General features: G+C 39.3%; 1 protein-coding gene across 50 annotated transcripts in view; it reads left to right on the top strand.

The window, feature by feature from the left end:
• Positions 1-12,966, top strand: part of ZBTB20 (zinc finger and BTB domain containing 20) — a 789,483-nt gene that overhangs the window by 643,483 nt on the left and 133,034 nt on the right. For 2 of the 50 annotated variants that reach the window (XM_045036383.1, XM_019839769.3), the window contains exon 1: positions 3,704-4,107. The exons of 46 other annotated variants lie outside the window; for them this stretch is intronic. The gene's annotated coding sequence lies outside the window, so the exon portion shown is untranslated. Of the gene's footprint in view, positions 1-3,703; positions 4,108-9,268; positions 10,887-12,966 lie in introns of those variants that run through there. 2 more of the 50 variants (XM_045036384.1, XM_045036382.1) reach the window with 1 other exon arrangement.

The raw sequence follows: 12,966 nt of genomic DNA, 5'->3' as shown, positions 1-12,966 counted from the left end.
GGGTCTAATAATTGTATTAATGACTGTTCTAAAACCCGTGAGTTCAGTATACTATACCATTCAGAACCGTGTTGTTTCTACTTTAAAAGATCAGTTTTCATTGCTAATTTTTGTGCTGGAAACTATACAGTATAAGGAAATCAGTTTATCATGAGCATCATGATAAATCAGCTCTTGAAATATCTGCCCATGAGGAAAAAAACTATATGATTGGAATCCTGTCACCAAGGAAATGGTTTAAAAATCTGTTTATTTCAAATATTAGCTTCAGCTAGTTATCTTTTTGTGATGACTTTAATTCTTTTGCCCATTCATTCATTTATTACATGGCTCCTATACAGTAATCAGTTAGAAGAAAAGAACACCCCATACTATTATGCAAACCTTAAATATAACTATATGTTTTTGTGTGTTCCTATGCTTTTTTAAAGAGCACATTTGTGGCAGGAAATGAAGAATGGCATAGTCGGGGAAAAATTAAAGAGACACGATGTAATTATCCGAACTGGAATTAAGCCAATTAATAACCCGTGTGCTAACACTACCCTCAAAGTGCTGAAAATGTCGTCAGATATTTAAATGCCCTGGGTGGTCATAGCCAGCAATCTTCGCCTCATCCATTTGCAACAGCACACAGGGACAGGGCTCACCCTGGCTTCTGAGGAAGGGCCGCCACCTGAAGTGAGCTACTGAAGAGATATAGGTGCAGATTGCATAATCCGAGCACAAGTGATTGTGCACAGATTTTCACTTATTTTTAATGAAATCAAAACACTGGTGTCTTATTCAACACATATTTACTGAATAATACCTACCGTGTGGCAGCCCAGCATCATGGTTGAGGATACAGGCTTCAAAGTCACCCTGCCTGGATTTCATCTCTAGCTCCACACTTACTAGATGTGTGCTCTTGAACACGTTATCTCACCCCTCTATTCCTCAGGGTTTTTTTCTATGAAATGAGGATTTGTAGTGCTTAATTCATAGAGTTGCTGTGACACTAAGGTATGACACAAATATCAAGTACTTAGCAGAGGGCTGAGCACAAATCAAGTACTCGGTAATATGTTGGTTATTATTATTATTATGAGCTGGGAAATATACCAAAGTCTGGGTAGAAAGAGATCAAACAATTCTCAGATGATGTTTGGAGTTTAAATTCTAGAACTTTGGGATTCTAAGTTTTGTAATCTCTACTGCCAGTGCTTTCCAGTAGAAATCTGTATATTAGGTCCTTGCTTTACTATGAGTATCCCTGTCTTGAACCTACATGCTTTGAATATAACACACTCAGCACATCCATAGCACACAGTTTTATTTATTTATACCCTCACTGTATGCCTACCTCAATAATAATTACCACGTAATACCATCCATGGACTGTATATATGTTAGCTCATGTCATGCTTAGAACAACCATGTGGGATTAATATTATCACCTTTTACAGGTAGGGAAACTGAGGCTCTGAGAGTGGCCGTGACTTACACAGTGTTATAAAGGTCTCTTTGACTCCAAAGCTCATTCCCTTCTTCACCCAATTCACCCCACATGGATTTACTAAGCACATCACTTCTCTGCTGTAGGTTCTTGCCTATCAGGTGCTTTGAGACCTGCAGGAGGACCAGTGTCAAAATCGGTGGTCCCACCTCTCCCTAAATTGACTGACTGTGGACCAGGTGTTTTAGACACGTCACAGCAGCCATTGTTAAAGAGTTGATGTACAAATAAACTAAATGACTCTGGCTATGACTTCTCTCGGCTTACTCGTCCTCCAGTGGGCTCCCAGGTGCCTGACATTTCTGTCAATTTTCTTCTTCCACCCTAAGTAGCAACAGCGTCACTGAAGCATGACTGAGAAGGAGTTTTCCCTTTTATGTACACCATGATTCTTGTTTTAGGACAAGAGACTTCATCTCTCCAGTGACACCTGATGGTACTGCTCTTTTCATAAGCACCTCTTCCCCCTTAAAGAAAAAAAAAGCACCTTCAATTATCTGTTGTCAAAAGGGAGATCCTTACTGAATAGGATCATATGTGTCAAAAAAAAAGATACCATCCAATGTATGGGCAGGTAATACTGTTTTTCCCTTTCTCTTTTAGAAGCTCATTTCAACTGAAATATATAGGAAGAGTTGCCCACATCTAATGTTCCAGGTAGCAAATCTCACCAGTGATTTAGAACGGCATTGTAGGCTAATAGCCTCAATCTCTTTCACCCACAGTGTGCCTACATTTTAAAAATGACTTGTAGGAGAAAGCAACATCTTCTTACATGGTGACATACAGCAGATGATACACATAGAGAGAATTGCAAACTCTGGGAGGGATCTCTGTGGGTCGATCCACTGGCCTTCATTAGCTTGGAATGTGACACCAACTATACCTTGTCGAGACAGGCCCTCTACCACACTGTATTTTTCTACTTTTTTTTCCTGACACTGAATTAAGACTTAAATCCCTATCCTTAGAATTCAAAACGGACAAGAAAATGTTTCAACTTAGCTATTTAGACGTTTTAAAAACTGGAGGTTTGTGCAGTAACTGCAGGGATGGAGCAATCTTGTTATTCTGGAGACAAGGGTGATAGCCATACCTGTTGGGCCAGAGTCTGTTACGAAAACTGGAGGTTAGCTGGTATGACAGGCAGAGCACCAGCCTGGTGGGCTGCTGAGGCCCTGGGTTCCAATGTCAACCTGCGATTGCCTTTGTAATTTATTGGCCTGAGTCTCCGGGCCTCAGTTTCCTCGTCTGCTAAATTAGGGCGTTGGGGAGATTGATCTCCGTGGCTTTTTCCGGCTCTGGTATTCTCTGGGTCTGCAAATCGCCTTCAGTGTCTGCCATAGTCTGCCTTGCCAGCTCTGTTTGTCACAAAGATTAATCCATTTTAACTGTACCTTAGAGTGCTCCCGGGAGAGAGGATGGATGGATTGTTTTGCACCTATTATTGCATCAGAACTTTTGCCTTTTTAGACGAGATCGTGCCGTGCCTAAAATCTGTCTGCCTGTCTGCCCACTGACTTTGTCTGTGCTGATCTCTTGCCACGGTGCCTCTTCTCCCAGCATCCATCTCCCTCCAAGATCTAGACTAGGCATCTGACTGTACCTGTCTTGTTCTCTGCAGCATCTGTCTGCTACGCTCCTAGACCGTCGTTAATAAACTTTCACACATTACACGCAGACCCTAATATATGGGCACCTGCACACAAATATCTACTGTTCATAAAACTAGGGGAGAAAACTCCCTTTTTTAAAAGACCTCTATCTAGTGCCATTTGTATTTGCACTTTTTGTTTAGTTGTAAGTTTTAATAGTTCCCCCTTTGAGGATTTGTCAGTACGAGCAGTATTGCTTATCAGAACACACCAACAGTCTTTTTGTAATATTCGCTTTTCCCCTTTGGTTCAGCCGAGCCTGCTGACAGATCATTCAAATTCAATTGTTTTATGTCTAAGCCGAACAGCTAATTAAAGTAGGGATGATTAACCTGACTGGCAGTGTCGCTCTCCCTCGCGCTCTCTCTCCCTCTCCCTTTCTCTCTCTCCCTCCCTCCTGCTCCAATCAGTCTTTTTCTCACACTCTCTCTCTCCTTCCGTGTGTGTCTCTCTCTCCCTCTCTCTCTCCCTCTCTCTCTCTCCCCCCCCTCTCCCTCTCTCCCCCCTCTCTCTTCCTCTCTCGGTCTCTCTCTCCCTCCTTCGGTTGGTCTCTCTCTCTCTCTGTCTCTTGCTCTACTGTTTTTTTTTTCCTCTCTCTCTCTCCTAAACGTGGTCTGCTTGCTGATGGCAGAATGGCACTCGGAGATTTGTGCATTGTGTCTGGTTTCCTACGGGCAGGCTGACCCAGTGCCTCCAGGGACTTATCAATAGACCACTCAGAAGAGACACAGACAGGAGAGAGGAGGAGGGGTGGGGGGAGAGAGAGAGAATCAATATCAAGAATAGAAGGAGCTCCGAAGCCATTTTTTTTTTTAAAGAAGTATCGGGACTTGGGAGAGGGTGACAAAGAAGGTTTTTCAAAGAGGCAGTGGAGGAGGTTCTAATAAATTTGGAAGGAAACAGTTCCCTGTCTTGGGAAAAGGAGAACTCCTGACTGATTAGCATTCACACCAGGTATGAGATGTTCGCTACCCCTTATCACTGTGTCGCAACCGAGATGGAAAAGCCTTTTTTTTTTTTTTAGGAGACTGAGGGAGCATGTATTTCGCTGTGTTTGTTGTTGGGGGGTAAGGGGGGGTGGCGTGAGATCTGTGGGCATTTGTGTATGGGAGCAGAAAGAATGGAAGCAGTACAACGGGGGGTGGGAAAGAGTATGGAGTATGTTACTGTCTTCCCTGTCTTTGTGCACCCCTGGGGGGTTACCCAAGTTCATTTCTAGCAGGTGGATTTGGACGGGAGTTACTTAACGCTTGACCGCCAGTTTTGAAAAAAAAAGAAAAAGAAAAAAAAACGTTGCTTCCTATGTCTATTAAAGGAAGCTCCAATTTCTCTCTCTCTCTCTCTCTCTCTCTCTCTCTCTCTCTCTCTGTCTCCCTCTCTCTCTACCTCTCTCTCTCTCCCACTCTCTCTCCGTCTCTCTCTCCCTCACTCTCTCCCTCTCTCTCTCTCTCTCTCTCCCTCTGCCCCCCCATCCGTCTTCCCCTCTCTCCCTCTCCCTCTCTCCTCTTTTTTCCCTCTTCTAAGCAGACAGCGGGAGGGCTCCTGGCTCCCAGCCAGCCCAAAAGCCTCTAAGTGTTTTGCACTTGTTTCAGGGAGTAGCTGCCCGGGGATTTTTCAGCATTTTCACTAGAGAACAAAGAGTTCTTTACAAAGGGAAGGGGGGGGGGGGGGAAGTGAGCTTAATGTCTGATATATGTTTTTCTATTTTTATTAGTTTTTCGCCTAAAAAGAAAGAGACAGGAACAGAACATTCACTCTATAATGACACAAAGACATTCAAAAGAAATCCGGTTATCTTTTCTCCCCATCACCCCAAGATATATACATAAAAAACAAAAAGGAAAAAGGCTAATGAAGTTGGATATGTTGCTCTTTTCTCCTCTTTTAATCTTTCTAAATCCAACTGTTCTTATGCTCACTCTGCTATTTTTTTCTACTCACAATAAAAGTTGTTCAGGATGTATCTTCTCTTATCATCTCTTTACCCTTTCTGGGTCCCCAAAATCCTGCGGAGGGGAGAAGGAGAGTACACCAAATAATCAGTTTAGTGGTAAGAACATCCTCTACTTTTGCCACTTGGGTAAAAAGTTAATTAAGGGATTCGGGCTCCCCAAATGCCAATGGGGTGCACTAGTTCACTCAGTCTCACAAGTGTTGGTACTGCCTGTGTCACTTGTCAGTTATTAAAGAAAAGGTACTAAAGGGAGCAGATATTTGTATTTTATTTTTGTTTCCATCTAATTACGTAAATGCCAAAAACCCCGGAGAGATGGCTTGCCCCCTCCATGATACACTAGTTCAAGTGAAATAGAGTCTAGACAGAGATTTTTCAGCGATGCTGACTGCCATGTAGCTTTGTGTTCTCCACTTGATTTTTTGCCTATGCTTGTATATTTTTACCATGAATTTGTGTTTGTAGCAAACATTCCAGAATGCTTATCATTTTCAAATTAATGCTCCGAGAAAAGAAAAAAAGAAATCAGCATGTGAACTGTATGTGCAAAATGTACTAACCAATTCCATCGTTTTCTAAATGCATTTATATCTTTATACTAATATTCTTGAATTACAAACTCAAGAAAATGCTTTCTTTCTAAAAGTTCTCCTCCTAATGCATTTGTATCTCGATTGTCACTTGGAAATCTTTTTAAGGTACCTAACAGACATAAAACAGAACAAGGAGGAAAATGCACAAGCACCAGAAAAATCCTTAAATATGTATTATGTACAATACCTAACTAGAGATAAGTATTTTACCAAGTGAAAATGAGCTACAACAGTTGTTTCAAGATTCAGAAACTCTTTTCTTTCTTTTCTCTTCTTTTTTTTTTTTCCATTCACTGAAAATACAATCTATTCCTGTCCCTGGGGAGAAAAACTGTAGGGAAAATATAGATATATACATTTTTTCATATTTTTAGACTGCATTTATATAACTACTTCTTAAGAGTGTAACACATATCAGGGCAGTGTGATGTCTACTAGTCAGTAAACCCTTCTGGCTGGGAGGTGTGAGCGCCTTATGTTTGAAGTAACTTGATAACAAGGACTCTTCGGGAAACCTTACTTGTGTATGTGTTGCCTCAGTAATGACCCTCAGACAAAAAACAAGAACTAGGTGGCCACTTGAACTCCCTGAAAGACATTAGATTTAGGGGAACTTTTGACAAATCCAAAATTTTCTAGGGTAGCTCCCTTATATTTATGTATTTTTTTCGGGAAGATTCTTGTATTGCCTCCAGACTTTTCTCTTTGTAAAGATTTTTATGCTTCTAATAGTGCTTCAGGACAAAAGGATCTTTAAAGAGAAAGTCATCAAAATAAGAGAAAAGAAACTCAGTCTCTAAAAAGTTTTATATTGAAGGCAAGAGCTCCCCCCCCCCACACACACACACTTTTGGCTTCTTTCTGATTTTTTTTCCCCTGAACTCTTTTGTTGCTGTGGGCTGTTGTGTTTACATTTTTGTTTTTTGTTTTGGTTTGGTTTTTTGGGTTTGGTTTTTTTGTTGTTGTTGTTGTTTTTTTTTTTTTTTTTGCTCTCGCTTTTTTTTTGTTTTGTTTTGTTTTTTGTTTTTGGTCTATTTTTTATGTGACCAAAGGGGTCTATGAAGGGGCAGAAGGGCTACGGGTAAGAGGCTGTTACTGAAAGCTGCACTAGCCCCTCTTGATCCCAACTCAGGCAGCTCCTATCAGCTAGTTGTGCCGCCAAGAGTACAGTGAAAGGTGATAGCTGTCATTCTGAGATTCTTCGTGGATCTGACCTGAGAGTAACACATTCACAGTCGAGGAGAAAAGGGAAAAAAAATAGAGGAGGAGGAAAGAAAAGCTCTTTGAGCTGGAATACACTGGCCCTTTCTTCCTGTAGGCAATCCGCTCCAGTTCTTGGCGACGTGTCCTGCACTATCAGATATCATATGACTTTTTATTTAGATTCCTTTTCGGAGAATGGCCTGTTAGGACTCTGTTTGTTTTCTTTTATTTAATTTCCTTCTCCCCTCACCCGCTAGTTTTGTGTATCTGTGTGAGAGAGAGAGAGGGAGAGAGAGAGAGAGAGAGAGAGAGAGAGAGAGAGAGAGAGTGTGTGTGTGTGTGTGTGTGTGTGTGTGTGCGCGCATGCATATGTGTGTGCAATTTTTATCTTTGTTTTTGTTCTGTTGATCTGATGCTTTATTTAAGGACAAAGCTTTAATTATTTCAGTATACTGGTTTAATCATTTGCCAAAAAGAAACCTCATTCTAGGCTTTTTGGGGGGTCCATTTTTAAACACATCCATTAACACATGAGGGTAGAGATCCTAACTGGCTGCGGGTCGGCCCTTGGCCCACTCCCTTACCTTAAGTTAACCACCCCCCCCCTTCCTCAGCATGCAGGGTAGTGTGAGTTAGGAAACACCTGTGCCGAGTTGAGAGGGAAATAAAAGTAGAAGCAACTTCTTCAAATCTGCACTCCTAGTTTCACTTTAATAAACTTTTTTTTTTTAATCGTTGGCTTTTTTTTTTTTTTGGCACCCTCTGCTGAGTTTGAAAGCATCAGAGATCCTGAACGATGTGTCTGTGGAGCTTTTGTGAGGTCAGCTGAGCACCCCTGCAAAGTAGAGCAAGGGCTGAAAGTCATTCAGAGACTTCAGAATTAAGTGGGAGATTTCAAGAAGATCTCTCAGATCTGGGGGGCCGTGAAGGGTTTGGTGATAGATGGTAAAATGGCATAACTTGGGGATACTCAGGGAAGAGAAAGAAATTCCTAGGCAGGAGTAACACAGGCATTCCTGCTGCATTTGGTACTTTGAGAATCATATTTAATCAAATTTTTATTTTTATTTTGTGTAACTTGCAATTTAGCCAATTGATAATGTGATTGCCTTCCCTCCATGCTTCCTGTATCAAACAGAGGAATTAAACTAACATTGTTATGGGGTTTCTCCTAAATTTTTGATGTATCTGTTTTTCAATTTTGGAGAGTTCAGATTTTAGCTAGCAGAAGAAAAACATAACTTCTCTAGGTGTGTGCAAATGGCTGGTTGCCTATGCATTATTCTCATCATGATGTACTTTATCTACGCATAAGCATAATATATCCTGTCTGTATCAGGGTTTTTTAAAGTACAGTAATAAACTAGACAGCCCTGAATGTTCAGATGACCATTACATTCTTTAAGCCCACTGTTGTTAGTTCCTTGTTACTTTCTCTAAAATGGTTTTTCACAGACCTTAAATTTCTAATGCTTATCTTAGCCAGAGGTGAGTTCTGTTGAAACTTGGAGGGAAATTTATTCCACCCCTTTAAGAGTACCCAAAAGGGAAGGGAGAACTATTTTTCGTTCAACAAAAAATTTTAGAAGCCTTTCTTTCCCCCAGCGGAAAACTCCAAAACAGCTTTGTCTCAGAACGTTAAACTTGGCATGGATAAGAAATGTGAGTTTTGCTTTGTTTGAGGAAATTTGTTTTTGAAACAACAACGTTATAAATATTTTTAAATTGCCTGCTGAGCATGCGCTGTGTCTGACTTTATTCATAGTTTTAAACACACACCAAAGTGCAGTCTTCTGAATGGCCACAGGTAAGGCTGTTGAATTGTATGATCTTTCTCAGAGCTACCTTCAGGGAGTCTACTCAGTTTTCCAGAAGGGAAAAGGGCGAGAGCTGAGTTTAGACCTGGACTCCCTTCTAAAAATCATAGAGCAAAAGTAGATTCCCCCATTCAGGCTTGCACATTATACTTAGGGTAAGTACTATTCAACTTTCCTTTCTTATAGGAGTCGCTTGCCTTAACTTTTCGGCTTCATACTAGCAGACTAAATTAAGAAGAAATTTAACTCAGTAAGGTATTTGACTGAAGTAGAAAATCTGCAGATTTTTAAGGGCATCTATTGTGCATAAATTTGGAGATACGAGAATTTGCCAGTGAAATGGTAGCAGCTCTGTTCTTACAGAGCAAAGATGTGCTAGTCTGAACATGCCTGATCTCATCTGGAATCGAAAGCTAAATCTAGGTGGGCCTGTAATAATACCAGAAAAGGAACACATGTATCTTTTGTGCAACCTTTTTTTTCTTTCTTTCTTTTTTTCTTTCTTTCTTTCTTTCTTTTTTTTTTTTTTTTTTTTTTTTTTTTTTTTTTTTTTTAGCCAGGCTTCCAAAGGGAATGACAAAGAAGTAGGTTCTCCTCTTGTTTAATAAGTAGTCATATATTTTGCTCCTAGAGATATGTGTTTCCAGTTGTTTTGGGTTGTTTTGTTTTGTTGTTGTCACTGTTGTGGAAGTATATTTTTTCCTGTCAGTGATTGTTAACACTTTCCATTTTTCAGAAGGTTTTATCTCCATTAACTCCGTTTGATGTTTCCTCACTTGGTTACCTTTCTCAAGTCTGCGATGACCCTCCCAGGCTTTGCAATTCTGATCGATTCTTGTCAGAAATATATTTATTCATTAGCTGTTTGTTATAGTTATGATGGAGATAATGTTGTTTTTCGGGCCTTTATAACTATCCAAACAAATTTCATTTTGAGGTGAAATTTCTCATAGTTTTCTTGACTCAGAACTGAACTTGTCTTGGAAAGACTTGAAAAAAATCCAATGAGCCGTTGTTGGGTTTATTTTTGTTTTTGTTTTTGTTTTTTTGAGAACTAAATATTTTAGCAAATCCAGGTGGATTCTTTTACGAAATACATACTGATATGCAATGTTTTTCTAATTTGTCTTTCCTTTCATGCTTTAAAACAGAACCTGAAAAATAAATGTGTAAAAAACAAAAAAAAAGAAAGAGAAAAACTGCCAGGTTAATGTTGATATTTTAAATGAACAATTTAAAATAATTCAAAGTTTCGATTTCCATGCAACATATCACCTTTCAATGTCAGTCAGAAATACTTTGTGCAGATATACGTAGACACACAGACCCAGATACGCAACTCCACTTTACATTTATATTAATTTTATTTTTACATAAAAGAGGATTAGCATTAATGCAAACTTTTATTAATTTATTGTATTCTATTTTTTCTATAATTTAGAAATCCAGTTAACTACTGTCTCCATCTGATTATCTAATATATGTATTTACTTATTAATGTCTATTTGTATTCTAATAAGGTATCTTAATTTATAGAGCATTTTTATAAGTCTTACACACACTTGAATTTTATGCAGCTATATTAACATTCCAGTTTATTCAGATACGGTTTGCTTTGTTCCATATCTGTGACTGTGTTAAGAAGTTTTTTTACTTTCCCAGTCTAGAAAGACTATGGCCATTTTTTCCTATATATGATTTCTATATATCTTCAGTATAATGAAGAAGAAACTTTCTAACCTTGTGATCGCCTGGAAAACTTTCAAACAAGTGGGAGAAGTCATTTTTACCTTGCTATTGCCCAGTCTGTCTGTTTGCCCTCACTGTGCTACCCCTCACCCCCAGCAACCCTGAGAAAACAACAGTAATCAACATGATAAGATAATTTTTCTGATCACAGAACCAGGAAATACCAAAGAAAATTGTGGCATATGTAGGAAAATGCCAAGAGCTTCTCCAGTAAGATCAGCTGTTTTTGTACTTTTTTTTTTTTCTCTCCTGAATTTTGTTTGTGACTCTTTTGGCTTGCTGAAGCATATCCCCATAATCTTACGAAGCCACAGCAAATTCCCAATGCCACAACAACACTGTGCAGCTGGGGAGAGCCCAGAAGAACTGGTCCTGGGTGGCTGCAGACTTCCCCAGCAATGATGCAAGGTGGGAGGAGTAAGTAGACTTCTCTTTGCTTTTTACCTGGGCTGCTCAGCTGGCCAGGTGGAGTGGTTTTCTTTCTGTAGCTTTCCCCTTAGCTATCTAGGCTTTTCCTTTAGTAACCAAAGGCTTCCTGCCTTTCCAAGGATGGTTTATATAGCAAAGCATCCCATTTTTCTTTTATACTGAAACATGGAAAGCTTTGGAGATTGGGAAGGGTGAAGGAAAGGGGCTCAGAGTATCTGGGAAATAGTCAAAATGGCCTCAGACTCAAAGCTGTTTGATGGCTATAACTTTCTTTATTCTCTCCAGAGCCTCTGAGAGGTTGAAAGTAGTGAATGGGATAACTGTAGGGTACAAACTATGATCTAACTGATTCAGTAGATGGAGCTCTTCCCCCTAAGTCTGTATTTAAATTAATGTCCCACTCTGCTTTGTGGGGCTGTTTCAAGGTATGTCATTACTACACATGTAAAATCAAGGGCCTAGAGAACTGGAGAAGAGATTTCCTGGCACTTTTCAAAAGAGATAAAGCTTTTGCTCTGAAACCCAAAACATGGTACAGGGGAAAAGTAAGGATGGGGTAGGGAAATGAAGTTTACATATCTAAATATCTCCCTGTGTTGATAGTCCTAAGTGTGAAGTTAAATCCTAGCACTTATTATACAAGTGATCATGACTTTAGATGCAGAAAAATGTATGGAACATGTAGGATTTGGGCTGTATTTGTTACAAATCTTCCAGGCTATCTGAACTGTGCAGATCTCCTCTTATTTGATTCTGCAAAGGAATCTTAACACTGTAATGCAATTGTTTCATCCAATTAGTCTAGAGAACCTGGCTGAAATGTTACAAATTCTGAATTGTGACAGCGCAGAGGAGGGCAAAGTAGCTGTGTTAGTAAGGTGCCTTTATGGAAGCCAAAATATTTTCAGCAATAACTGAAAATAGATCTCCGGTATCTGTTTTAATATGGAAAGAACTACTTGTTTATTTCTTTCTAAATTAACTGAAATGAATAATTGCCATAAAATTTGTCTCAGTGTTATGTTTTTCTCAGTGCCAATAGAGTAAGTTCGATCATGTCCCTCCCCAGTATCAGGAGGGAAAATATATGTATTCTGTATGTAGTAAATTATCTTCTTTAGTGAATGTCTGCTCACAGATTGGAGATATTATTGCATATCTCTTGCTAAATCTTGATAAGATCATTTGGCCAAAGTAGAACTCGGCTTGGCTTTAGAACCCAAAGAAATAGCATTTTTAAGGGACTTGGATTTCCTTTGCATACCACGTGTCTGAGTCCGATACGGTCCAGGAAAATAGAGAGGATGAGACAAAATTATTCCTAAGCAGCCGCCGTAGGCCAAACACTGAAACAGTGCCAACCTGGACCAATCAGGCCGGCTTCTCAGAAGATACATGCTTTTGTCGAACACTTACATGAAGAGAAAGAGGGAGGACGCCCTTGAAATTGCATTCGTATGAATGATTCCTCACTGATTTCAATAAAGTCCATGGTAATAAATTCATGATTTTTATTCTTTTTTAAAGCAGAAAATGTGAGTTTTCTTGTCCAGCTAAGGATCTCTAAATGTTGTACTCTGACATCTTTTGAACAAAACTATCCTTTTGAATTTAAGCAAGTGAAAAACTTCTCACAGAGAGCAAAGAGTAAAATTGATGGAAACTCAAAATCAATTCCAAACCCATTTCTGGCATGATGAGAATAACATTTGTGCTGTGTTTAAAGCAGTTTAAAACAAGAAAATGATAAAATGATCAATATACTTAAAGCCAAAAATAACCAGGAGAGAACAATCTGTAATCCATTCCCATTCCTGAAACCCTCACTTTTGATCGAACATGAAAATAACCGAATGTATCTTTTATAAGGTGGCATTGTCAGCCTTATAAAATACAGCCATGATGAGATGCCAAGCTTTCAGGTCTATTAAGGTATGTTTTCATAGTTAAGCCAAATTTCTATCTTTAAACTACTGTGGATTTATTTATTTGTGCATACCCTGACAGTAGAAAGAGCAAAGTTGAGAAATATATAGAATGTCGCAGTGACCCACATTGCCACTTTGCA

Source organism: Felis catus, chromosome C2 (genome assembly GCF_018350175.1).
Source record: "Felis catus isolate Fca126 chromosome C2, F.catus_Fca126_mat1.0, whole genome shotgun sequence".
NCBI lineage: Eukaryota > Metazoa > Chordata > Mammalia > Carnivora > Felidae > Felis > Felis catus.
Note: the sequence above shows the minus strand (reverse complement) of the source record. Positions and strands in the feature narration are given on the sequence as shown.